Source organism: Lissotriton helveticus, chromosome 5_1, assembly GCF_964261635.1.
Source record: "Lissotriton helveticus chromosome 5_1, aLisHel1.1, whole genome shotgun sequence".
In the NCBI taxonomy this organism is placed as follows: Eukaryota; Metazoa; Chordata; class Amphibia; order Caudata; family Salamandridae; genus Lissotriton; species Lissotriton helveticus.
In genome coordinates this window covers 1,879,805,430-1,879,831,489 of record NC_136065.1, presented here as the reverse complement: position 1 = coordinate 1,879,831,489, position 26,060 = coordinate 1,879,805,430, and the positions used below count along the sequence as shown (strand labels likewise).

General features: G+C 48.2%; 1 protein-coding gene and 1 pseudogene across 1 annotated transcript in view; both read left to right on the top strand.

Moving 5' to 3' along the window:
- Positions 1-26,060, top strand: part of PSME3 (proteasome activator subunit 3) — a 294,102-nt gene that overhangs the window by 167,720 nt on the left and 100,322 nt on the right. The window lies entirely within an intron of this gene.
- Positions 11,325-11,925, top strand: LOC144756521 (large ribosomal subunit protein mL40 pseudogene; annotated as a pseudogene).

The window sequence follows — 26,060 nt, the reverse complement described above, 5'->3', positions numbered from 1 at the left end:
GAGTGTCAATTGTGTTGCCAGCTGGGCAAGAGGATGTCCGACATACCTTGACCTCGACAGCCAAGATGCTGCGAAATATACAATCTGTTCTGGCCTGTACACAACCAATTGCCAGAACAGGGTAGCCTTCTCTAGTTTGATATTTGGGTGTCACGCCTGGATCCGCTCTACTGGCTTCTCTTCAGACGACCAGCCGTACATAAAGGACTCGCCATTAAGTGGCTCCAACTTTTCGGGGTGAAGGCTAATTCGGCTCTTGAGAAATATAAGGAAACCATAATTTAACTAAGTCATGGCCGGTCCCAAGCCCAGCTGCAAAAGGAGGGTTATGCGTGGGGACTTAGCCCACCATATAAAACAAATTCTAGATACAGAAACGTCAACCAAAAGACATCCTGCCCTTATGTAGAAATGAATCTCCTTCATGGAGAGCATTGATGCCGTGTGGTGAAAGCTAGTGATCCCTGGAAGCAACAAAACTGATCCACCTGCTTTCGACCATCACCATCGGAACATGAGGACCATGTATGAGATGGGCAAGGCCGCTCAAGTGGTAGCGGAAGTGAAAAATACAACCTTGCTCTGCTTGGCATAAGTGAGACTAAATGGATACAGTCCGGATTGGAAGTACATCCTCCTGAAGGAATGCTGCTGTATTCTGCATGAGGAAGAGAATGCCCCACACTGATGCAAACGCCAACAGTGCTCTAATTGGATGGGAAGTCCGCGATTCATCCCTGACACCTTCTGTACAAAGAGGATCCATATGAATGTTATCCAGTGCTGTGAACCAACAAATGACCGCAAAGAGAAAACTGTTTCATAGCAGACTCAGTCCATCCTGGCAAAATACATTGAGAGGCATCCCCAAACTGATGGATGACCTCTATGCCAAGATTGGAAGTGACAACACTGGGTACCAAGAAGTCATGAACAAGAATGGTGAAAGGCTCTCAGATCTCTGGGTCCTGAATGAATGAATATAAAACTTTTAAAGCGTAAACTTAGCCCGAAGGCATCAAGGCGCTGCAGAAGGGGTCAGTATATCAAAGTTCACAAATTACTAAAACTCAAGAGTTTAAGGGATATTGAGGCCTGGAGCAAGAGAGAAGCCAGGTATTCAAAGATTTCCTATAGGCAGGATGTAGTTCCAAATTAGAGATTGAGAGAGGAAGCAGATTCCACAAATTGGCGCCCAACTGCGAAAACTACAATAATGCCTAGATTCTTGGCACTTAGGCAGGGAACAGGGCAGGCTCCTAGAGAAATAGGCCACCAGGCCTTTGACCAAATATCAAGCTTGTCTCCAAAAATGATAACCTCAGTTTTATCCCCATTGAGTCTTAGATAATTCTCCACCATCCAGTTTTGTGTGGTAACACAGTACACCCTATCACCAGAGTACACACGACAATGTGGGTGTTACAAGTCTATTTAACAGAGAATCAGATCGACCATGTCTGTATTGCCAGGAATTTCCAGAGGTCTCTGCTGTATGAGAGAGGAGCGGATGTGGCGTCAGACCACCTTGTCATGGGCAGGCTAAAGTTGAAAGCATGGATGGAACCAGCAAACCAACTTCAGTGATATAACACCACCCTCAGTAACACGTTTTAAGTCCTGAAAGAATTACAGGACGACAGAGACCCAATAGAATGGCAGTGGGAGAAGATAAAAAAACTCTGCTCTCAACCTGCCAGGAGGTACTGGGTCCCTAGAAACACCAGCACAAAGAATGGATCTCCTAAGAGCTACTGCAAAATCCAAGTGAAAAAGGAAAAGAAAACTGCAGTTAACACCAGCTGAACAAGATCAAAAAAAGTGAAAGCTCAAGATGAACACATCAGAACTCTAAGACCTAACAAGGAAACTCTTCTGCAGATACAGCAAGTCAAAGACCTGTTAAAGACTATCCTTGGTAACCATGATGGGTGGAACACTTTGAAGAACTGATGAACCAGCCCATGCCGCAGTCTCTCCACCAGACTAACAGCCAACGAACAAGGACTTGCTAATAGACTGCAGCAGACCAACCAAGGAAGAAATACAGCAGGCCATCAAACATCTGAGAAATGGGAAGTCAACAGGGCCTGACAACATTCCTGCAAAGGCACTGAAGGCAGACATTGAAACATCTGTAGATCTGCTCTTCTCCATGTTTGGATGGATCTGGGAAGAGGGAAAGGTTCCATCAGACAGGAAGGAGGGATATTTGATCAGGATCCCCACAAAAGGTGACTTGAGTACCTGCACAAACTACAGAGGAAACTCCTCTTTCAACCCCAGGCAAAGTGTTCAATAGTCTTCCTTAACAGAGTCCACAACAAGTTGACGCTCAGTTGCGAGACCATCAAGCTCGCTTCATAAAGATAGGTCTTGCACAGACCAGATTGCAATACTGCGCATCATGATTGAGCAGTAGATGAAACGGAACTTCCCCCTCTGTCAACTTATTAGACTATGAGAAGGCGTTTGACTGCGCAGGCGTAGACCCTTTGGAAACTCCTCCGCAACTGCGGTGTGCCAGATACTCTTAAAAATCATCAGGAACTCTTACGAGGGAACAACCCCGCAAGATAGTCTGTAGAGGACGACTCAGTCTTCGAAGTGAGGACCGAAGTCTACCATTGTTGTTTGCTCTCACCTTTTCTCTTCCTGCTGGCTATGGACTGGATCATGACCTCCGCAGCAAGGAAAATAAATGGGATTCACTGGACACCTTGGACACAGATCTGCGACCTGAACTTTGCAGACTAGCTGGCCCTACCCTCCCATACCCATCTGCAGATGCCAGAGAAGGCCAACAGAGTTGCAGCCACATCAGAACAACTTAGCCTTCAAGATCCTGCTTTTCCCCCTGTGAATGTTGAGACCAACATGGCTAGCACAACTTCAGTTTCTCTTGCAGGTGATGCATTGGAAGAGTTTGAGGCCTTCATCTACCTGGGCAGTATCAGAGACCAGCAGGGCACAACAAACGGTGATGTCAAGGCAAAAATCTGCAAAGCAAGGTCTGCCTTTATTCAGCTAAAGATTTGGTGCTCCGGGGATGTAACACTGCAAACAAAGATCAGGCTTTTTAACACCAATGTAAACTCTGTCCTTTATGGAACAGAAACTTGGAGGACAACAGTGACTACCACCAACAAAGTCCAGACCTTCATCAACAGCTGTATGAGGAAAATCCCCGAAATCTGCCTGCCAAACACCTCACGACCTATGGCGGCAGACTTCCCAGCTCACTTCTCATGAAGAAATCACGAAAGGATGTTGGGGCTGGATAGGTCACTCCCTCCGTAAACTCGCATCAAACACCACCATACAAGCCCTCACCTGGAACCATTCAGGTAAAAGGAAAAGATGAAGGTCAAGTTGCATCTGGCATTGAGGCCTCAAGGCTGACCTCAAGGAAATGGTTACACCTGGAGAAATGGCTAGAAATTCGTGGTTAATGGCCTATAGCCCAGGAGGGTAAGTAGGCATAAGTAAAGCCATTGTTTACACGCTGGGCCTAGCTTAGCTAGCATGACTGTTTCCCTCAACATCAATGTCCCTTTCGAGGCTTTGTCGAGGGATACCTGCAGAGTCAATATGGGCATCAGAGACAACAGACCTCCCATCTCTTTCAGAGGTGAGGCGAGGAAGCCAGATGACTGCGTTCAGAACAGTGGCAACATTCTAACCAGACCACAAACCCTTTCCACACAGTCTCTAAGCAGCTTTAATTTGTCCTTGGCAGCGCACAATCACCAGGTTGTTTGGTTCACATTGATGCCCCCAACCTCTGGGATGGTGCAGTATCCGGTCAAACCAGTGGGAAGAACCAGAGTATGGCTACCCGCTATCCCTTCTGTTCTATTGCCAGAATATGCCACCCTCTCCACCTCCCAATGAATGCCTTGGTCATACTCTGCGAAGTTCAAACTATTGTGGCCAAGAGGGCAATAGAGCAGTTGCTGGCATCAGAGACTGGAACTGGTTGCTTTTCCTTCTATTTCAAGATTCCAAAAAAGAACGTAGGCCTCCGCCCCATCCTACATTTCCACCCTCAACTTCTTCCTCAAAAAGGACAAGTTCTGTTTAGCTCTTGCATCTAGGAGATTGTATGGTGGAACTCAACTTGCAGGACTATTTTTGCAGCTCCAATTCTGTTTCAGGGTAGATGAAGAGCACTTTTAGTTCTCTGTGCTCTCCTTTGGCCTGACAAGTGTACCTCAGGGGTTCATGATGGTGAGGTTTGCTACCCATCTGCAGAGGTTGGGAATACCAGTCTTCCAATACTTTGATCACTGCCTACTGAAGACTGGCTCGGCTTAGTCGAAAATCACCCCCAGAAAGACAACCTGTTACCATCGAGTTTCTCCATCAATGTGCTGAAGTCATGCCAGACTCCTTCATTGTGGCTCCCTTCATTGGAACCATCCTGGATATATGCGTTTTATTTCAAGCCATCCCTCCGTCTGTGAGTCCAGTACATTCTGGCTATGAGCCCTTGACGTGGGTATTAGTGAGAGCAACTCTGAGGCTTCTGGATCTCTTGGCCTCCCGAGTCATGCTTGTGGACTACACCAGGTGGTATATTCGGCCTCTGCAGTAGGATCTGACATCTCACTGGCATCTTCAAGGCATTTTGTCAGACTAACATTAAGGTGTCGAGATTCTAGTGGATCTGCAGTAATGGCTGTTCGATTGCAGTTAGACCTGCAGCAGATTCTTCACCCTACCCCACTGCCCAGACCTAACCATTGTAACCGCAGCATCTTGGCAGGGTTGGGAGCTCATCAGGGAGGGGTGGGGCTCAGAGGACCCTGGTCCTTGGAGGAGGCTCACCTCCACATCAACTTGCTGGAGTACTATAATGCCCTGCTGATTTCAGCCAAGGATTCCTCCTTGAACAAACTACAGGTAGTCCAGAACACAGCCGCCCGCTTAGAGTCCAGTGCCCCTCCCAGAACAGCCTCTCTCCCCCTACTCCATCAGCTACACTGGCTACCCATATGCAAAAGGATCCAATTCTAGGTATTCTGTATGGTGCGTAAAGCCTTAAATAAAATGGGGCCCAGATACCTGTCAGACAAGCTGATCAGATACAAAAAAAACTCCTGTCGGGGCCCCGTTCATCTCCTAGTCTTACCATGCATAAAATGCACCAGACTAGGAGGCTAATCCTTCACGCACCTAGCCCCCCAACTCTGGAATCAATTACCCAGAGACATCCGTCTCTGCACCAACTACCTGCCATTTAGTAAGATGCTAAAAAGTCACTATTCTGATCCACCTTTCTTGCCTGCTCCCAACCATCCAGGGTGAATAGACAACATAATTTCAGTGTGGTACTGCAACATACAGGGCTGAGTGGGGTCATGGTCCTGTGCCAGAATCCTCTGTGCCTCTGGAAGTGGCTGAACTCTCAGGACGTCTCACTGATCACCCAACACATTAAAAGCCAAGCTGGATGAGCTCAATTGCTGGTGTCTAGTGGGTAACGAATGGAGGTTGCACTCTGAGATGGCACAGTAAGTCTTCCAACAGAGAGAGCCTGGCTTGATCTATTCTCCACTTTATAAACATGTTGTGTCCAAAGTTTTGTGTGTTGGAGTTCACAAGGCAGCCCTTCTTCTGAGGACCCTTGTGCCAGCACTTGCGTTTGGAGAGTGATGTACGCCTTCTGCCCCTACCTGTCCTGCTCAGACTACTCGAGGGTCGAGAGCCCAAGTAATTCTAGTAGTGCAAAACTGGGTGAGGAGAGTATGGTACCCTTAAGCAGGTGGTGTCATCTTAGCAGCCAGGCATCCATCAACCATATCTGTTTACTCAGAACACTGGGAGAAGTTTGTCTATATTATTATTATTATTATTATTATTATTATTATTATGCGTTCTTATATAGCGCTCGATTACCCGTAGGCATCTCGGCGCTTGCCTTGGGAACCCGTCCTGGCTTTTTTCCCTGTGAGATACCCGTACTGGGCATCCCCAAGGTGAAGCCAGGCATCCCGCCGCGGGGGGGCCGTAGTGGAGATTAAGCAGGCTAATGCCCAGAGCTGCAGAGTGTGAACCCGTGATACAAGTAGGCACCGAAACGAGAATTATCGAGTCCGTGGATATTTGGGCTCAAGACCCTGCCGCGTCGGGAATTGAACCCTGGTCCCGGGTATGACCTCTGCTTCAGCGTCTGCCTCCTCTAACCAGTGACACACTTCTCCACTATATTCAAGGGTTGAATGTTTTTGGAAGAAGACCAGAGTTGTCGGATGCTCTTCTCTTTTCTTTGTCACTTGCCCAGGAAGGCCTTGCTGTGGAAATAGTTAAAGGTTATCTATTAGCCCTGCAGCTTTCTTACATTCTCCTGACTAGCTGTCCCTCTTCAAGTCACCAGTTGTGTTTTTAAAGGGGCTGGCCTATATTGTTCCACCAACTCAGTTTGTGATACCATTGTGGGCCCTTAGATTGGTCCACACCTACCTGATGTGTGCTCCCTCTGAACCTCTGCACAATTGTCCTCTCTGCCTCCTTACCATTAAGCTGATATTTCTCATTGCTGTAACTTCGGCTAGGCCTGGAATTCTGTTGTACCACCATAAAACATTCTTCCAAATCAAACTGGTCCTCAGGACAAAAGTGACAATTTGGGACAATCCATCACTTTGCTGGTCTTCTTCCTCAGAAGTATAAGGTGGTGGCTAGAACAGCTTCATCGTCTTGGCTCTGTCCTCCACTTCTACAATGATCTGACAGAATAACCAACTTTTCATCACTTTCTGTGGTATTATGAAAGGCAAAGCGATGCAAAAGAGGACCATCTACAGATGGATAGTGTTATGCATTGAAATCTGCTACGGCCTGGCCCCAATTAGTTCCCAGAAGGCTTGCATGCTTTTCCCACCAGAGCAAAAGCTGCTATCACTGTAATGTCATGCAGTGTGCCAGTCATGGCATGTGGGTGTCATTCCACAATGACACCAAGCATTAGTCTGGATAGCCAGGTCTGGCAGTATTGTGCATTTTGCCCGATGTGTCCTGCATGATTTTCTGGTCGGAGTCATTCTACAATTGGTGTTTTTTGGGGGGGGGGGGTCGTTGGGAGGTGGAAGAGGGGTGGTTTGGGGGTACTGATTTGGTATCTGAGACTACTAGCCGCAGATTCCTTAACGTAGAATTATCCCCAGGCGTGAGACTGGATCTGGAAAACTTTTCTGCCACAGCATCCCCGTGCGCTGGGGGGGATGGCACCACGTGACTCCGCCCTGACGTCGTCTGCGCCAGTAACGTCCGCGGATACATAAGTCTCCCCCCGGCACGCCTATGTCAGTTTTTTCTCTTTCCGCGTGCAACACGGATCTGAATTACTGTGCTGGCCTGTTTTCAGGCCTTCCATTCTCTTAAGCTTTGGCGTTTAGTGGAATGCCTTAGGGCTTCAAGACGTGTACCTCTTATGCACGTCCCATGTCGGCGACAGACCCTTACCCGATTTGCATGTGGTGCCTGGGTGAGCACCACAACTCACAGTTGCGACGCCTGCCAACACCTAAAGCCTAAAGCATGGCAGGAGCGCCGGACGAAGTTGCTATCGGCGAGCTTATCCAGGTCAGTGTCGTCCCAGCATCCATCCCCTACCTCGGAGGCAAGGAACCGCTGGTTTCGTCTGCTGAATTGCCTTTCGCCACGGCCCTTTGGGCGTGGCTCACCGGATGGTAGGTCTTTCAGTATGTCTCCGAGGCCTTGTCCTCCTTCCGCGGTGGGTGCCGGCTCCCCCTGGGACAGGTGCCCCTGCCTGTCACCTCCCTACCCACCCTTTCCTGGCAAGGAGGTGACTAGGGCCCAAATGACAGCCTACGTGGCAGCGCTGCAGGCTTCTTTGGCCCTTCCTCCACCTCCTGTGACGTCTGTGAATCCTTTGCCTTGCGCGGGGACTTCCACGGCAACTCCGGCGCCGAAGGGTTTGGCTTCAGGTCATAGTGGCGTCGTCTAGGTGTAGTCCTTTGGGGCTTCACTCATCGGCGCCTAGCGTCCCTGCCTCGCCGCAAATCCCTACGGGGCGAACTGTGGTGTCGCAGGTGATCGCCGGGACTCCGGGCTTGTCTCGGAGTCCCTTTCGATTCTTTGAACAGGCGGCTGCCTCACCAGAGGTCGAGCCGGCGCAGTTACGGCACCGGGAGCCTTCTGCTCCGGTGGAGTTCAGGACGGAGCCTGGGGCTGCCCCGTCTGAGGTAGAGCCGGTGCCGTTTTGGCACTGCGCCTTCGCCGGTTCGGCGTCTGCCGCGCCCCAATCTCCTGGAGAGCACGTTGTGGCAGGAGTCGGCCGGGCGCCACGTGGGCCCACGCTGATCAGGCGCCGATGGTAGACTCCACTGAGCCGCGCCGGGCCCTGGATTAGTCTCCAGCGATCCCTTCTCCTGAGGTGCGTTACTTGCTGGTGTGTTCCTCTCTGGAGACAGGGCGCTGTGTAGTTGACTTTTCACCGGCATCTTCCAGGGAAGGCTCTTCGCAGTCCCCATGGTCTAAAACCTCAAACCCTTCTGTCCGTGGCTGGCTTCTCCACCGGCATCTCTGCTCTCCCCTTGGGACACTCTGGTTCCCCATTCCTCAGTGGATCCTCCTTTATGCTGGGGCTGGCCTCTTTCCCCCTGGACTTGGGGATGGGCGGCTCAGTCTGCAGCCATCGCCCACCGAGTAATTACTTTCACCTCTGCAGTGCCCTACTGAGGCCAGTGTTGCCTTTGTTCGGCCTATTTCCACGGCTGCTGGTTTCCTGAGGATGGGTAAACCTGTCACTCCATTTCCCACGGACAACCTCTTGGAGATTCTCCACCAGGGCTCTGGTGGACAAGAGTTGTTGCTTTCCTTTGTGGCGTCGCTCCATAATTTTCATATAGGGGCTTGGAGGCGCCCTGCCTCAGGCACTAAAGCACCGTTATCGTCCTGCTCTGCACGACCCGGTCTTTCTTTCCACCCTTCTACTCAAGGCGCTCTACTGCGAAATGCCTTTTCTTGTTTGCCTGTGATGTTCCCTCCGTCTCGGGAGGCCAGGTGGTTAGACTCATGGGGACGTAATGTCTTCGCTTCTTCCAGCACTGCCTTGAGGGTGCTTCACACTTTGTGTGTGCTTACCTAAGATACTTCTAGCCTGTGAGATTCTGTGGAGTCCCTTCTTTCTCTTGTTTCTCATGAGGGGGCCATGCTAATCTGCAGGCCATGTGTTGGATGGTAGAGAGCTGGCCGCGTTTATTCTTCGTGCGGCTTTGGATGTTGCAGATGCTGTTGCCCATGCTATGGCCACTTCTGTGGCTCTCTGTCACCATGCTTGGCTATTTGATGCTGTTTTCCCTGAAAATATTAGAAAGCGTCTGGTCGACCTCCCTTTTGACGGGGTTCTGTTTAATACTCCTGCAGACTCCGCCATTCAGCGTCTTCTTGCAGGGCTCCGTCCTCCTCCTCCTCCTTAGTAGGTTTGTCTGTTGATCCTCTGGGGCTTGGTGGGAGACGTTATCCCACTTGCTCCTGATATTTGGTTTTTGGATGGGTGTTACACTTTCTGTGAGGGATACTGTGCCCTTGGTGTCCTTGATTGGCCCCGTTCTTTAGTTGGCTGCTGGTTCAGCCCCCCTTTTTGGTACAAATGTTTTCTGGCTGACTAATAGGCCTTCTGTGGTTTCTGCCGCAGGTCTATGATTTGTCCTCTGATGCAGGATTGTTTTTTCCCCTAAGAGTGATTCCCATGCTTTCTTGGGACGTGACCTACCCTATATGGGGTATGTGTAGCTATCATATTGCTGTCTTATGCGGGGAGAGTCTAGACTCCACCTGGCAGGTTAATCGCCCTCCCTGGTGTTGCTGTATTGCAATGGTGCGGTCTTTGGTCTTTACTGGGGCGTGGCTTGGCCATCTACGGCGTTGTGCCGCGGTGTTTTGCCCTTTGCCTGCCATTTGTCTGGACTTCTGTCTGGTGTTTGCATAGTTTCCTGTATTGCCTGCCTAGTCCGTCCTACTTGTTACTCCTCATCTTCTTGCTGCTCTCACTACTTAGTGGATCGGTTGAGCCCGGGGCCGTCCCCTTTTGCGGTCGTTCGTGACCGTTTACTAGCTTGCCCTTATTCTGAGCCCGATGTGGTCCGGGCATTTCGTTTCGTGGCGTTGTCAGCAGCTGGCTTTCCCCGCCTGCTCTTCCGCTCTGTGGCCCGCGACCTTGGCGTGGGCCCTGGAGCTCTTGCTTTTTGTCCTGCGGGGCCATTGTGAGCTTCTGGTGCGTTGACTGGGCTTGGGGTGTTCTGGTCTTGGGCTTGTCTGAGTTGGGGAGGTCTTCTCGCAGAACCCTTGAGTATCTATTCTACGTTAAGGAATCTGCGTCTAGTTGTCTCTCAGATGTATGAGTTACTTACCTTCGGCCAAGATGTATCTAGACTATTCCAGATGCAGATTCCTTCACGACCCGCCGTTCCTCCCAGTTTCTGCGAGGACTCTCTTTGGCCTTCTACACTCGCCTGCTTCAGGGCGGCGGTCCTCTGTGGGTGCTTTTTTCTTAATCCCTCCCTGGGGGATTGCTCACCTTGTCGTCATTGCTCCATTCCTTCCTTTCTGGGGATTGGTGGGTGGATGCCTGGTACTCTGCGCCAATGCATTTAATCTCCAATGTACGGTTAGTTGTTCCCTGCTTCCTTGTGTTGCTTGCACTTCTGACTTTTTAGGAGCTGCCCCCTGCTGGTGGTGTTGGGGATGAATTGTCGTTGTGCTTCCGTTCTGGCCTTGGACCCTTTCTTGGCTTCGGGTGGTGGTTGCAGATTTCTTCATCTGCTGTGCTCTTTTTTTTTTCCAACATGCTTTGTTTCCAGAGAGGCTGTTCTGTTGGTTCCAGGCTTGCATCCAGTAAATGCGCTCTATTTTTTTCATTCCATGACTTGGTACCTTAGTGCCTGGCACTATTCTGGATATGCTGTTCCTCACCTTTCGTTTCTTTCCCTTCTGAATAGCTTGGTTTTCGCACACTGTTCCAGTGTTCTCACAGTTTTGGTTGTGATGGCTACGCGTTGTGGCGCGTAAAGTTCCCCGAAGAAAACTGCCGTAGGTCTTATGTATCCTCGCTGACGTCACCGGCGTGGATGACGTCAGGGCGGAGTCACTTGGTGCCGGCGCGCAGGGATGCTGTGGCAGAAAAGTTTTCCAGATCCAGTCTCACACCTGGGGATAATTCTACGTTAAGGAATCTGCGGCTAGCATAGTCTACCATATACATCGTTACCGAAGGTAAGTAACTAGTGCATCTATTCACAAGGTGAGGAAGGCAAAGATTACAGGAGCCACAGCTGCACGCTGCGTGGAGGGAGTTTATGGTCTGATCCAGGGCCTTTTTCCAAAGAATATGGCCTCTGCAGACTCATGTGAAACACTGGCAGGCTTCGATGCTCACTCAGGAAGTCTCTTCCCATGAGGGCTGAGCCTAAGGAAAAGAAGCGAGTGGATCCCAGACGAGACCTGGCAACCAGAGACTACCACCTGAAAAAGTTTGAACCTTTGGCGCCAGAGTGTATCCCCATTGAGGTTTTCGTAGCGCCTATTCGGCACACAATTCAGATAAAGATTTGGGCCCTGCAAGGAAATCGAACGTCGCAATGTTCTACTCAAGTAATGGTATCTGTTCAAGCAGGAACAACACGAGCAAGAAATGGCCATCATAACCTCACTGATGGAGGTTCAGACCAAAACGCTGGCAGAGCTGAGACTGGAGTCGGAGGAGCTATACCAGGTCTCTGTGCGCAGAGACTTGAGGCACTTCCCACTTTGAGAGCCAAAGGGCCAAGTCTTATACTGCCCAACCCAAACTATGAGGCGCCTGAAGGGAAGTTCAGTGACTTCATTAAGGGGTACTCTCAGGGAGCTTGGAGTTGTATGGTACCCCAGGGCTCCTTTTGCTCCCATTCACCCTGGTGATAACGTCCCTGTATGATACATCATTGGCTCTTGCTCACCCTGGTGATGAAGTCACTGCAATGTAGACTGACACAGCTCCCAAGTGTTTATCAGAGTGAGTTTTTTCTTTTTTCTTTTCTTACTCCGTTCTTACACTGGGGTTGCAGGATTCTGTCACTTATAGCGCCAAGACTTCCCTGGGTATTTGTTGTGCTCTACAAGTTTCTTCATTCAGGAACCTGTAGTTAGAAATACGTATCAGAACAATAAGGAACATACCTTTCCTAATGCCCTTTCTGGTAGAGACTAGATTTCTGCAGACTTCTCACCAATCCTCCCTATTCTGTTTTTATGAACTCTTACAGTCCATTTAAGATACAATATAAAACATCTTGTCTGCACCATCTGATTTCAATGGCTCTGCACCCAATACGTAGGAGAGCAGGAAAAATAATTGCGCGTGTGTGTGTATAGCAGCCAAAGGTCTCATCCAATGCAGACCAATCTGACGCTGAGCTGTACACCACCACCTGTTGGTACTCGAGGGAATTGCTTTACTGTTTCCAGATACAGTCTGGCACCTGGGGAAATTTACAAGGTGTGAAATCTGCAAATAGTCTCTACCAGAAATAACGGTTCGAGGCATGTAGAGCGACAGATTCTTACTGTGCATTAGATCGCCACCTGGTGTTGGGCTCGGATGATTGCATGTTGGTGTCGTCTTTGAAGAAGTCTTTGTAGTCTCGAGATAGGTGACTCCTTCCTTGGACGATAGTGAGCATGGGCATCTGCTCCATCCTTAGATTGTTTTTTTCCGCCACTGGGTTTGAATGCAACTTTTCAGCTCCGGTTCGAAAATCCACTTTTCGAAGACTTCGCGCAAAACTTTCTAAAAACCAACTTTAACTTCAATATACATAGACTCGACCTCCTCACTTCGATTCCGGTCGTAGACGTGGGCAGCCAGGCCTACCCACGCAGTGAGGCCTACACCTCATGGAAAGGACACCATTCAAAAAATGCCCCAGGTGTAGAGCAAAGTTTCCACACAGACTATCACGAGGTGTGTAACCTGTGTTTATCACCTGAACACGACGAGTCGAGCTGCACAGCTTGTGCGTCCTTTCGATCCAAGAAGACCATTCGAGATCGGAGGGCCTGTCGATGCGACATGCAGAGATCAGCTCCGGAACCGGTGGATGTCTTCGACTAAGGTTCATGTGTCCCTGAGGAAGATTCCAATCTCCAGATCTTATCTGAGGCAGACGACTTTGATGACTCCATACCATCAGGTCAACGCGTTAGTACGACTGCCCCTACCCCCAGCCCAACCACCTAAACCAAAGGCTAAGGTCAAAACTCCGCATTCGGGGCCCAGTCGAGACCGAGACATTGCGTCGAAAGCCCCGCCATCGAACCCGGCTCCGAAGAAAATATTGAAGCCTTCCGGTAGCTCCTTACCCAGCAAACTGCACGTGCCGATACGACCAGCTCCCTCGGCACCGAAACCGAAAGCAGTCCCGGTTCCGAAAAAGACCCAGAAACCGTCGACTCCTAAAGACAATATGGCACCAAAACCACCCCAAAATCTTCGGTGCCGAACCCCACAAAACCTGCTTCCGATGCCTCCAAGCCCTCGAACCAGGCCTTGACTCCGAAGAAGATACCTTCGGTGCCGAAATGTACGCCACAGGACTATACAACAACTCCTAAGGCTAAAGACAAACAAAAACAAGGCCCTGAGCCGAATAAATCGGCACCGAAAGCATTTTCTGAAGCGCTTTTCAGACCTGATCCGCAAAAGAGGATATACACAGACCCTGAAACAGGACACGTTTCCATCACACCACATAGGAAGAGAAAGTCCGATACAGCACCTACACCTCCAGTGCCTGTCAAGAAGGACTCTGCCACATCTCCTATGCACCCTTCTTCTCCTGTATCTCCCTCTCCTGCTCTCCCTTTAAACATTTCACCTCAAAATTCTCCTTCATTCTCCACAACATACACCTCCTCAGGATGCTGATGATCAGTATAGCATGGTGGGAAGGAACGACCCAGATGACACTTTTCCCTACCCAGTAGGTTTACCAGACTAGGAGTATCCAAACCCACAGGATATACCAGATATTCCTGACTCTCATATATATCCATCTAAACCTTCTCCCCCAGAAGACCATATTGGGTTTGGACACTTAATTCATAGGGCTGCCATTTTGTCACCATGCATTCAGATGAGGCAGAAGAGGATTTTTTACTAGACAATTTTGAACATTCCCAGAAATCTGTGCAGATACTGCCAATGATTAAATGAGTTATCAAACATGCCCCAGAAGTGTTTAAAGATCCTGTACTGGCTAGAATCATAAACCCAAGGATAGAAAAAAAGTACAGAGCAGCTCCTGGGGATCCTGCTTACATTAAGGGACAGCTACCCTTAGACTCCCTAGTAGTTTCAAATGCTAGGAAAAGGGCAAACTCACAAACATCAGGAGATGGTAAAGAGTCCAAAATCATAGATGCTTCAGGGAAAAGAATAGCTGCCCAAGCTAGTAATGCATGGCGCATTGCTAACACACAGGCCCTCCTAGCAATATTTGACAGGGCTCACTATGATCAGCTAGAAAAGCTCTTGCATCTACCTGATCAATATAATGCACAAGCAGATGACCTCATACAAGACGGTAAGCTTATACCTAATGCCCCAATTAAATGCGCACTAGATGTGGCAGACACTGCATCTAGCGCAGTAAACACCTGTGTCCTTATTAGACGTCACGCGTGGCTACGCATTTCAGGATTTAAGCAAGAGGTACAGACTATCTTAAATCAACAATTCAACCAACAACAGTTGTTTAGTCCAGAAGTAGGCACAGCTCTGGAAAAAAGACACTGATACAGCCAAGTCTATGGGAGCTTTACAGTCCACCCAAGCAAGAGGCTCTTTTTGTTGCTCCTTTTACAGTGGTGGCTCCAAACCAGCTGGAGCAGACAATTCAGCTTCCTTAAAACTAATACACAAGCATCCTCTAATAAAGGATACTATAGAGGAGGCCACAGAGACAATAAGGGAAGAGGTCGAGGTAACAACAACAATCCATCCTCTTCCACCACTAAACCGTGACTTTCTTCAGTTCCCCCCCCCAACAGCATACCACTCCTGTAGGGGGGAGATTAAAACGGGTCCTACCTGTCTGGAATTCCATCACAACAGACAAGTGGGTAGGCAGATTATCCAGTATGGTTACTGCCTAGAGCTTACAGCTACCCCTCCAAATATACCACCCAGACAGCGTCCAATATCCACAGAACATCTAACGCTGCTCCAACAAGAGGTTCTCTTATTGCTACAAAAAGATGCAATAGAGATAGTTCCATTGCAACATCAAGGAACAGGGGTCTACTCACTCTACTTCCTAATACCCAAAAAGGATGGGACACTAAGACCAATTCTAGATTTGAGACTTCTCAATCTCTATATACACTCAGATCATTTTCACATGATAACTTTACAACAAGTGCTCCCATTATTGCAACAAGGTGATTTCCTCACTACACTAGACCTCAAAGACGCCTACTTTCACATTCCCATACATCCTTCTCACAGGAAGTATCTCAGGTTTGTGCTAGAAGGACAACACTATCAATTCAAAGTCCTTCCATTCGGGGTAACAGCACCCAGAGTGTTCACAAAGTGCTTAGCAGTAGTAGCAGCACATCTGAGAAAACAACAGATCCATGTATTCCCATACTTAGACGATTGGCTCATAAAGGCCAAGTCATTCAATCAGTGTGTTCAACACACATTTCACGCAATCCAGACACTGCACAACTTGGGGTTTACAGTAAACTACACCAAGTCACATCTACAGCCCTCTCGTGTACATCAATACCTAGGGGCTCCATAAACACCAATACAGCTCTAGCTTATCCCAGCCCAGCCAGGACTCAATGTATTGAGACTGAACTATTTTGTCAGATGCCCGATGGAGCTACCTGGTTTAGCTATAGGGGAGATGGACTGTGGATTCCCGCCTCGGTCGTCACCTACCCAGTCTGCCTTTCTCACCTCCCCTGCCCCCTCCACTACTTTTCTCTTTCCTTTCTCTCCTCTCCTAATTGTACTGACTATTTTGTGATTCATTGTGTAATTGTTGATCTTTTCTAGAACATTGTTGATTCTCATGTAAAGCGCTCTGATACCTATGGGTCTAGCCAGAGCGATATAAAACTCTTTAAATAAATGAAATAAATAAACGCTCTCTCCCAGCCAGAGTGTTCCTGCAACTAATAGGCATGATGGCATCTTGCATTTTTATTGTACCATATGCAAGACTGCAAATGCGTCCGTTGCAGGAATGTCTAGCTCATCAGTTGAATCTGGCACAAGGACAACTAACAGACCTGGTGTTGGACAGCCGCACCTATCGCTCTCTGCAGTGGTGGAACACCAAAAACTTGTCCAGAGGGCGGCCGTTCCTAGAGTCTTTTCCACAAATAGTACTGACAGACGCGTCCCTGATAGGATGGGGAGCACATCTGCTCCACCACACAACTCCGGGAAGATGGACTGCTCAACAGAGGGTGCTTCACATCAATCACCTAGAGTTGCTAGCGATTTTCCTGGCACTAAAGTCCTTCCAAGTACACATACAAAACAAAGCTGTCTCAATCCGGACGGACAACATGACAGCCATGTGGAAGAGGTGTGGCGCCGTGGCTAGGGCGACTGACTCCAGAATCTGAGGATCATGGTTCGATCACCGGCGGCAGATTTGCCCAGCACCATGTGACTCTGGGCAATGGCTTGCTTAATCTTCCCGACTGCCCCCAGCGCCTAGAGACTCTTGCGGGTGATTGTGCGCTTTACAAATGTGGATTTTATGTACTACAGACAGAAACAAGGAGGCACACACTCCCTGCAACTGTCCCAGCTCGCACAAAACATTGGAGATGGGCCATTCCACAAAACCTATCTGCTTGCAGAACACCTTCCAGGAGTTCATAATCAGATAGCCGATCTGTTAAGTCGACAGACACAACAGATTCATGAATGGAAACTACATCTGCAAGTTCTTCAACCATTCTTTCAAAAGTGGGGTCATCCAGACCTAGACCTGTTTGCCACAAACAAACGCAAAATGCCCAACCTTCAACGCCAGGTTTCCACACCCGTTGTCCAATGGCAATGCGATATGGATGAACTGGTCCGGCAGATTTGCATACGCTTTTCTGCCAACCCCACTAATACCTCTAGTAGTACGCAACCTCAGACAACAGTCTCTCAAACTGATCCTGGTAGCTCCCACATGGGCACGCCAACCGTGGTTCACCACACTACTAGAACTCTCTAGTTCCACACCAAAGTCTGTCTCTTGACACCATCAATACTAACGCAGAACCATGCCATCAGGCATCCAGATCCAAGTTAACTGAATCTGGCGATCTGGCTCCTGAAGTCTTAGAGTTTGGTTACCTTAACCTACCACCAGACTGTATGAATATCATTAAAGAAGCCAGAAGACCTACTACTAGAGCTTGCTATGCTGCAAAATGAGATTTGCCATTTACTGCACTAGCAATCAAATTGATCCTCTGGATGCTTCCATCCAAAATATCATCTGTTACCTTCATTTACAGAGATGTAATCTAGCATATTCATCTATATGTTTACATCTTGCAGCCATTGCAGCATATCTACAAAACCGACAACATATGTCGTTTTTAGAGTACCTGCAATCCAAGCTTTTATGGAAGGATTAAAAAGAATCATTCCTCCTAGGTTGCCACCATCTCCAGTGTGGAACCTCAACATTGTGCTTACAAGGCTCATGGGGCCCCCTTTTAAACCTTTACATAAGTGTGAACTTCAATTTCTCACATGGAAAACAGCTTTCCTTATTGCTATTATCTCTCTTATAGATAGTGAGATTCAAGCTTTCACTATACAAGAACCATTTTTACAATTACACCCTAACAAGATGTAATTGTAAAAATCCTAAATTCCTTCCTAAAGTAATTACTCCTTTTCATCTAAATCAATCAGTAGTTACCAGTGTGTTTTCAAAACCCAGACTCTGTAGCAGAAAGGGCTCTACATACACTATATGTAAAAAGAGCTTTTCTCTATTACATTGATAGGACCAAATCCTTTCGTAAAACAAAGCAACTGTTTGTAGCTTTCTCTCCACCACATAAAGGCAACCCCATCTCAAAATCAGGAATTGCAAGGTGGATTGTTAAAAGTATACAAATATGCTATCACAAGGCAAAACGCACATTAACAGTTCCTCCTAGAGCGCACTCCACACGCAAACTAGGAGCCTCCATGGCTTTCTTAGGGAACATCTGCAAGGCAGCAACATTGTCTACAACACACCCCTTCACTAAACACTATTGTGTTGATGTGCAAGCTAAGCAGCAAGCTCCAGTAGGCCAAGCTGTCCTCAAAACCCTCTTTCAAACTACTGCAACAGACACAGGTGACCACTGCTAGGGGAGACACTGCTGTACAATCGATGCACAGTGTAATATCTGCAGCTCATATGCCTCGAACAGAAAATGATACTTACCAGTATGCATCTGTTCTTGGCATGTAGAGCTGCAGATTCTTACACTCCCTCCCGCCTCCCCGGGGCCTGTATCTGTTCTAGTTCTATCTTAATTAGATATACACACAAGGACATCCTTTCTTCTTTCTACAAACTCCATCATGGCGAAAAACAATCTAAGGATGGAGCCGATGCCCATGCGCACTATCGTCCAAGGGAGGAGTCTCCTATTTCGTGACTACAAAGACTTCTTCCAGGACTACAACAACATGCAATCATCCGAGCCCAATACCAGGTGGCGATCTAAAGCACAGTGTAAGAATCTGCAGCTCTACATGCCCATGCCAAGAACAGATGCATACTGGTAAGTAGCATTTTCCTTACTTGAGGTAGGTGACTTGTTCCGGTAAGTAAGTTGTGGGCCCGGAGCATTTCTGCTCAACTTTGAAGTGAAGTTTCTATTTACTGTCCTGCATATTTTTAATTCCGTGCCGAGGACATGCCCCATCAATGAAGTCTGGGTTTAAAACCTTGAACTAGTGTGGTAGACATCCTTCACAGATCTACATGATTTATTTTGGTGTCTGAGATCGAGGCATAAATCTTTCTAGATACCTCTACCTTCAGATGTACCAAAGGACATCTCAATGGGAGGCAGACTTCTTCATATCACTTGGTAGAGATGACCATTAGGGTTGCCTGGCAAGAACTAAATCTAAGCCAAGCTCCAACCCTCCATCTTGCTCTTCCCATCTTCCCATCTGTAAAGTATTTGCAGGAAAAGAGGCACCACAAAAAAAGTACTTCTATTGTCCTAGGAGGTCAAAGACTGTGGGTAAGACTCTGTCTCCTACTTTGCTTGTTCCTCCGTCTTCAGAGCCAAAGTTGGTGGCATTGGCCCTCAGATTTTGCTAACCGCACCAATATTCTCCCTTAGCATCTATAAAGATGCTGGCGTGCCCAGTTTTCCCAGGGTCTTGTGCACAGTCAGCCTTTTTCTTTAGGCAATGCTGGATCATTTTTGGAAAGAAACAGGCCACGGGGCTCAACCCAACATCCCTCATTTGGCACTGAGCAGTCCCCTGGCACTGTATTGGTTCCCCCAACGCATTCTGATTTTGGCTCTGTACTGAGAGCCTCGATAGAGCTACATGCTCCACTATAGTCAAAAATGGTACTGCTAGCTCCTCATCTCCCACCACCTCCACAAGAATTCCTCCTGCCATCTGTCAAGAGAATGAAATCAAAAAGAGCATCCCCGTTCCTTGAAGAGTAGTAGTATCAAGATGAACCACCCTTTACACAAAGGCAGTGCTGACATGCCATTGACATGCTCTTCAGCCCTGATCCTGACTCTTAATCTCACATGGCCATGGGGATCCTGATCAGTCTCGGTTTGCCACTGGTGCAGGTCTTTAAGCTCTTCAAAATGGCAGTTTCTGTAAAAGTCACCAGATCTTGACCATGATTTAGCTCCTGGCCAAGCACCAACAGAAATGGCATCCTTCCATGCCATACTCAAGAAAGCAGCTGAAGTGCTTATCTTCTCCTCTGTCAGTTGACCACTGGTCTAACATCCTGCATAATTTGTTAGATGTCTGCCACGATGATGCTATTGCAGATGATTTAAAAGTGGTTAGAAAATGTAGAGCCACTGTGAGATCTCTAGGGCTCCAGTCTACGAAATACTTTTTGTTCCTTTTGTAGGCTCAAATCCAGCAGGGGCTTTCAGTTTAGGTAAGTCCTAAGCACCCCAGCCACTCAACAGCAAAACCCTCTTATTCATCAGTGCAGGGTTAGGGTAAAGGAAGTGTCTGCCTGCTTCGCCCGCCTTCTTCCTTCTCCTCAACACCAGAGAAATCTCAGCAATTAATTTCTGAAGGTGCATGGGGTGGGTATATTCTTCTGTAGGGCTGGAAGGTCATAACTTCAAACCAGTGGGTCCTGCAGATTTCAGGAGAAGGGTGATCCCTACCCTTACAGTAGCATTTTGTAGGAGGTGGGTCCTGCTGCAGGGAGCAGTGAAATTTATGCCAGAGCAAGGAATTTGGCTAGGAATCTATTGTTAGTACTTTTTGGTTCCCAAGAAGGATGGCTGTCTTCGTCCAATACTAGTTCTCCTGTTCATAAACACTTAGCTGTGCTAGGACAAGTTCTAGATGTTGTACCTGGCTCAGGTCCTTTTGGCAATGGATGTAGAAGTCTGGATATATTCTTTCATCCTCAGATCCTGCTGTGTCACAGGAGTACTTGATGTCCACTTGCTAACAATTTGCTGTTTTTCCTTTTTAGGTCGAGCCTAGACAAAAGCAAATGCAAAGCATTTGCTGTCTGGATCGACAACTTTAGTCAGCCGTCTGGTGGGAATGTGAGACAGGAGCCGGGCACGAGCGTTGACTTCACCTCGTGGGCGTGCACGGCCAGCCAGGCACCGTGCCAGTCCCCTGCCTCAGATTCCCCGCAAACACACACACACACGCACGCAGACATACACACACACAGGCAGGCACGCACACACACACACACACACACACACACACACACACACACACACCCCTCCCCACCCCCACCAGCACCACCACCACTCACGGGCTCACACACAGATGCACACAGACACACATATCCCCCCTCCACTCACCGTGCTCTTGCGTCGCCTCGCTGCGCTCCTTTTCTCCGGCGCATCTCCACACGCAGGGCACTTCTGTGGATTTTCACGCTACCGCGGGGCTCTCCCTCCATGATGGGAGCCCCGCATGAACAAGCAACACCGGCCTCTTCCGGCCGCGTCACAGGCCCCGCCCATGTCACGGGCAAGGATGCCGGACTTCCTTTTTTTCCCCGAGTCCAGTTCAGCTGCATCCCGGTCATGATGTCAGCAGGACCTGTCGGACAGCTTTGCCTCCAAGAGTGGGCAACAGCTGTACTTGAGTATCCCGATCTGCTGGGGGCACAGTTTACATCCAGCGGTTACTTCAATGTGGTGGAAGAAAAAAAACATCCGCGGATACGGCAGGCTGAGGAAAATGCAGGCCACATCCGGGGATACTTCCAAGCGCTAGAAATGAAGCTAACAACTCTATCTTCATGTAATGGGGCCTTCTGGGTTACTTCGTAATGTCGGCGATTGAGTTGAGTTCACATCCACAGCTGTTCTCCCGTCCCCGATCCGCCTCAGGAACTGTAACCGGCTCAATGCTTTCGGTCGATACAACATTCTCGGTGCGCTTTCACCGGCCGTATTTTGCAAAGCAGCGCAGAGGCAACGGCGCCGACGAAACTAACACTGCAAGTGCAGGCATAGATAGCCGTCCGACAGGGGTACGCATGCGCATCTCAGGGCGGAACGAGGCGAGCCGGGCGCTGCGGGATGGCTTTTGGTGACTGTAGTCTCAGTCAGTGGAATCACTTTCTCTCTTCCACTCCAAACTTTCTCGCTTCGCTCTGTCTCTTCCCCTCCTTACCTTTCCTATCGTTCTCTCCTGGTCTATGACGCATTCTCTCACTCTAGCATTCCCTGCCTCACATTCCCTCGTCTTCCCTCCCTAATTTCGTGCGTTCTCTTTCCATCACTCTCTTGGTTTATTTATATAAATTTTAACTTGTCCATATGCTTCATATGCTCTCGTGCTCTTTGTGTTATGGTGTGGTCCTTACGTAGCCATGCACTGCTATTCTGTTTTTCTTGGGAACTGCCAGAGCGCACAGTTGCTTTCTGCATACAGAAAACCATATATATTCATGCACCGTGTAATTTTTTTTACGCTTTCATCACAAAATCTTGTCTGGCTGGGTGTTTAGTCTTCATATATGTATGTGTATTTAGCTATGTTAATATATCACCAGGCACATATATAAATATACAACCTACTCAATACTAGTCACGTGTAAGCATACATACACTGCACATAAGCCAGAATTCCATGGGCAACTGTGCATTGCATGACAGGCTTACGTGTCCTGTTGCAGATTAGAACTATATAAATGCAGTTAAAGTACAATGGCAATATACGTATGTATGCCTGACCGTGTGCTCCGGTTTAAGTGTGCATGACTGTGTACATTCATCGCTGAGTCCTGGCCTCTTCTCCGCACAGTCTTCTCGGGTGCTCCCGGGACTCACTGCGCTAGTTTTTAGCCGTCATTGTCTGTGTCAGGGTCGCGCTCAGCCGATACTGCCCACTACAAATGCATTGAATTTGGCTCGTCAGCTCGGACTTACGGGGCCCGTCCAGACTGCAAGGCACAGAGCTGCGTTAAACCACAGGAGAAGGGTGCGAGTGGGGATGGGGTGCTCTGTCAACACGTAGGGGTTAAAGCGTCTGACGAGGCAACCAGTCTTGCCAAAAGCACGGAAATGAACAAAAATCAAGATTGCGTTTGTCAAATACATTTGTAATAGTTTTTTCAGGTTTAACCAATATAAAATAGGAGCCAAAGAGCTTTTAGGGATTTTTAATTGATTAACTGAGGTCTTGTCCTCTACGCATTCATAAACTTTGATCGTAGTCGTCTGTTTGGGGGTGTTTATTCTTGGAGAGTGAACTTTATTCCCAGTACAAAATGTAGACTTTTTTTATTTATTTTTATTTTCCCGGTCACATTGAACTATAATCTGCGATAGTATAAGCCAAGATCAATTTCTCTGCATGGGAACCCCGATATTTCTCAAAAGCTGTGCTCCTCGACACATTCTTTCTCTGCAAACTCCCTGGTTAATGTTTAGCCTACAGGTCGTGTGTAGACTTATGTGCGCCTAGAAGCCGTCTGGCACGCCGCTAAGCGCAATACTAGTGGATGTTTACTGTGAAACCCCGTATGCAGTAAGGTGTACATGCAATACTTCATCTGTACAGTCTGTGGCTGTAAATGGTGAGGCCTCCACATACACACATCATCTGTCCCTGCCCTGTCTGGTGGACAGCGCCGGTGCCTGCTAATTTCTCGGCACAGATGCTAGTACATTTCTGTGGTCGGTTTGACCAACAGGTCTCAGTAACTGCCAGTAGGCCCGGTTCACTAACCAGTGAGGGAGTTTCTTTGCACGCAGTTGCTCTGAAGCCTCCCGAGGGCCTTCATGAAACCCTGTTGGAAAATTGCAAAATACCACTGTGTACGCAAAACCTTTGAACAGTGTTTTTCTTAAATACCACTGGGTGGAGGATAGAAACTGCGCGTTTATTGCATTTTTTGTTTAACAGAACGGGAACTTCACTACACACCACATACAATCCAAAACACATGGATAAAAGGCATTGTCATTTACAACGCCAGTAGCTCTAACTTAAGCAATTGCGAGACCTATTGCATTTCCAATGCTTGTTGATTTGTTAGGCACATCAGTTCTTTATGGAGGCTCTTCTCAGGAGTTTGGGGATCGCAGTGTTCCTGTACCTTGATGGCTTTTTTCTCTAAGATCGGTTGCTTACGATGGTAGTTTCATCTGCAGACCGCATAACTACAGTTTGATTTCGGGCTCTCGATCAGTGTATCAAAGTCTCACCTAGCACCCTCCCAGCACCTCCTGTTCTCCTCCTTACTGTGAGCTTTGGGATATGATTCAGATGTTGTGGGCGGGTTCGGTGGCACACGAGGGCCCTCTAGTGTGCCTCCACAGGCAGTGGTTCCAGCATCGGATAGATCTGCCAGATTCCATTTTGCTCTCCAGGGATGTGCAGAGAAAAAAAGCTAGCGAGGAACAAAAATAACATGTTTCCGCTGTTCCCAGCCTGCAGTAATCAGTGGTGATGGGCTTGTCCATCTTTGTGTGTTGCGCCCAACTGGGGTAACTAGAGTTCCGAGGTCTCTGGTCACCAGAAGAGCCCAGGTTGCGCATCAGTCTGGCTGATAGTCGAACCTTCCCCCATTCTTACACACCCTGCCGCAGTCATCTTTGTGCAGTCAGTTCATCCATATGCTGACCAACAATATGACTGCAATGTTGTATGTTGTTGTACGTGAACAAGCAGGGAAGTGGGGGTCTCACCGGTTATCTGAAGTGCTAATGCTCTTTACTTGGGCTCACCAACTGTGGCTAATAGTGAATTCTAGCAGGTTTAGTGAACATTAGAGTTGACGGTGATGTTGTATTGCTGACCATGCGTGGTATCTCCACCCCAAGTTGTTTCAGTATATGCTAGAGTTAGATCTTTTTGCCACTTGCTCCAACACCTATTGCCCGACCATTCTGGGCCAGCATCCATCGCAAGGAGCCTGTGAGAGGCATTTTAATTGGAGTTCAGTTACCAGTTAATTTTCTTTTCCTCCCGTACCCTTGATTCCTCACTCAGGCTCATTCTATTCTCAATGTCCCGAACTGGCTGAGAAGGGTAAAGCACACAGACCTGCATATTTACCGGTGTGCTTGTCTTAGTCTCCCACTCGGGGGTAGATCTTCTCTCCCAATCGGGGGATAAGGTTGTGCATCCCAATTTCCACAATTACATTTTAATACCTGGAGATTTAGCGGGTGTCATCTGAATTGTTTTTAGATTCCTTTGACTTGATCCTGTCAGTTTGTCGTCTCTGACTAAGACGTTTTGGGGGATGGAGTAGGTTTGTGAGAAGGTGTTCAGGCAGACAAATTGATCCTTTGAAAGCATCTTTGGCCAACGTTCCTCAGTTTGCGTTGCCCAGCAAGGCCGTGCAGGTCATAAGTCAAAGGCTATTTTGGGGGCTTGGTAGGCCTGTTTTTGGTTTCCCAGACCAGCAGTCTTTGTTCAGGTCACTGGTACATGTCAAATTTTTTAAGAGTTTGACTAACCTATTTCCGCCAGTTCCATTTGTTATGCTAAAAAGGTATACTTTATTTTAGTTTTGCAGTTTGTGGGTGCTCCATTTGAGCCTCTCCACAGTTGTCTGTTAAGATTTTTTTTTATGGCTGGGTTTTTAATTGCTTGAGTACAAGGCCGTTGTTTAGAGCTTCTTCTCAGATAAGCTTGTACAGCAAATCTGATACGGACTTCTAGCTGCAGGTTACCGATCTTAGAACTATACCCGGGCGTTGGAGTGGAACAGAATTTTTTTGCGAGCAGTACCCCTGCTGCCGGTAAGTGGCGTCTATCTTATCCGTGTGGCGGTGTCATCCGCACCTGAAGGGACGTACGCGGAGTCTAAATAGGTGCTACCGCAGTGCGTGAACATTTCTTCTTTTCTTTCCACGCCGGCCAGCGCAGGTCCGGGGAGAACGCTACCCAATCAGTCACTTTTTGATGGACCGTTTTTTGACGTGTTGTTGAAGGTGTTTTTTTGAGTTCTTCTCCTGGTGTGGCAGGTATGTCCACTAGGAAGACCGGCTTCAAGCCCTGCGGCGTCTGTCTGACATGTCCGTGACTGACCCACATTTTGTTTGCCTCTGGTGCTTGGAATGCAACCACGACACAAAGACCTAAGCAGATTGCTGTGCCATGCACCCCAGGGTCTTGAGGAAGCGGTTCTTCAAGCTCCTTGCTGCCAAACGTGTGATACTGTGACTCTTGATACCGGTGAGGAAAGTCCCAAGATCACTCGTAGAGTCCAAGATATTCGTTGCACTCAATACCTCAGGCTACTTGGTGAAGTCCCACAAGAAGAAAAAAAAGTACGTAGTTGAAGCAGTCTTCTACTTCA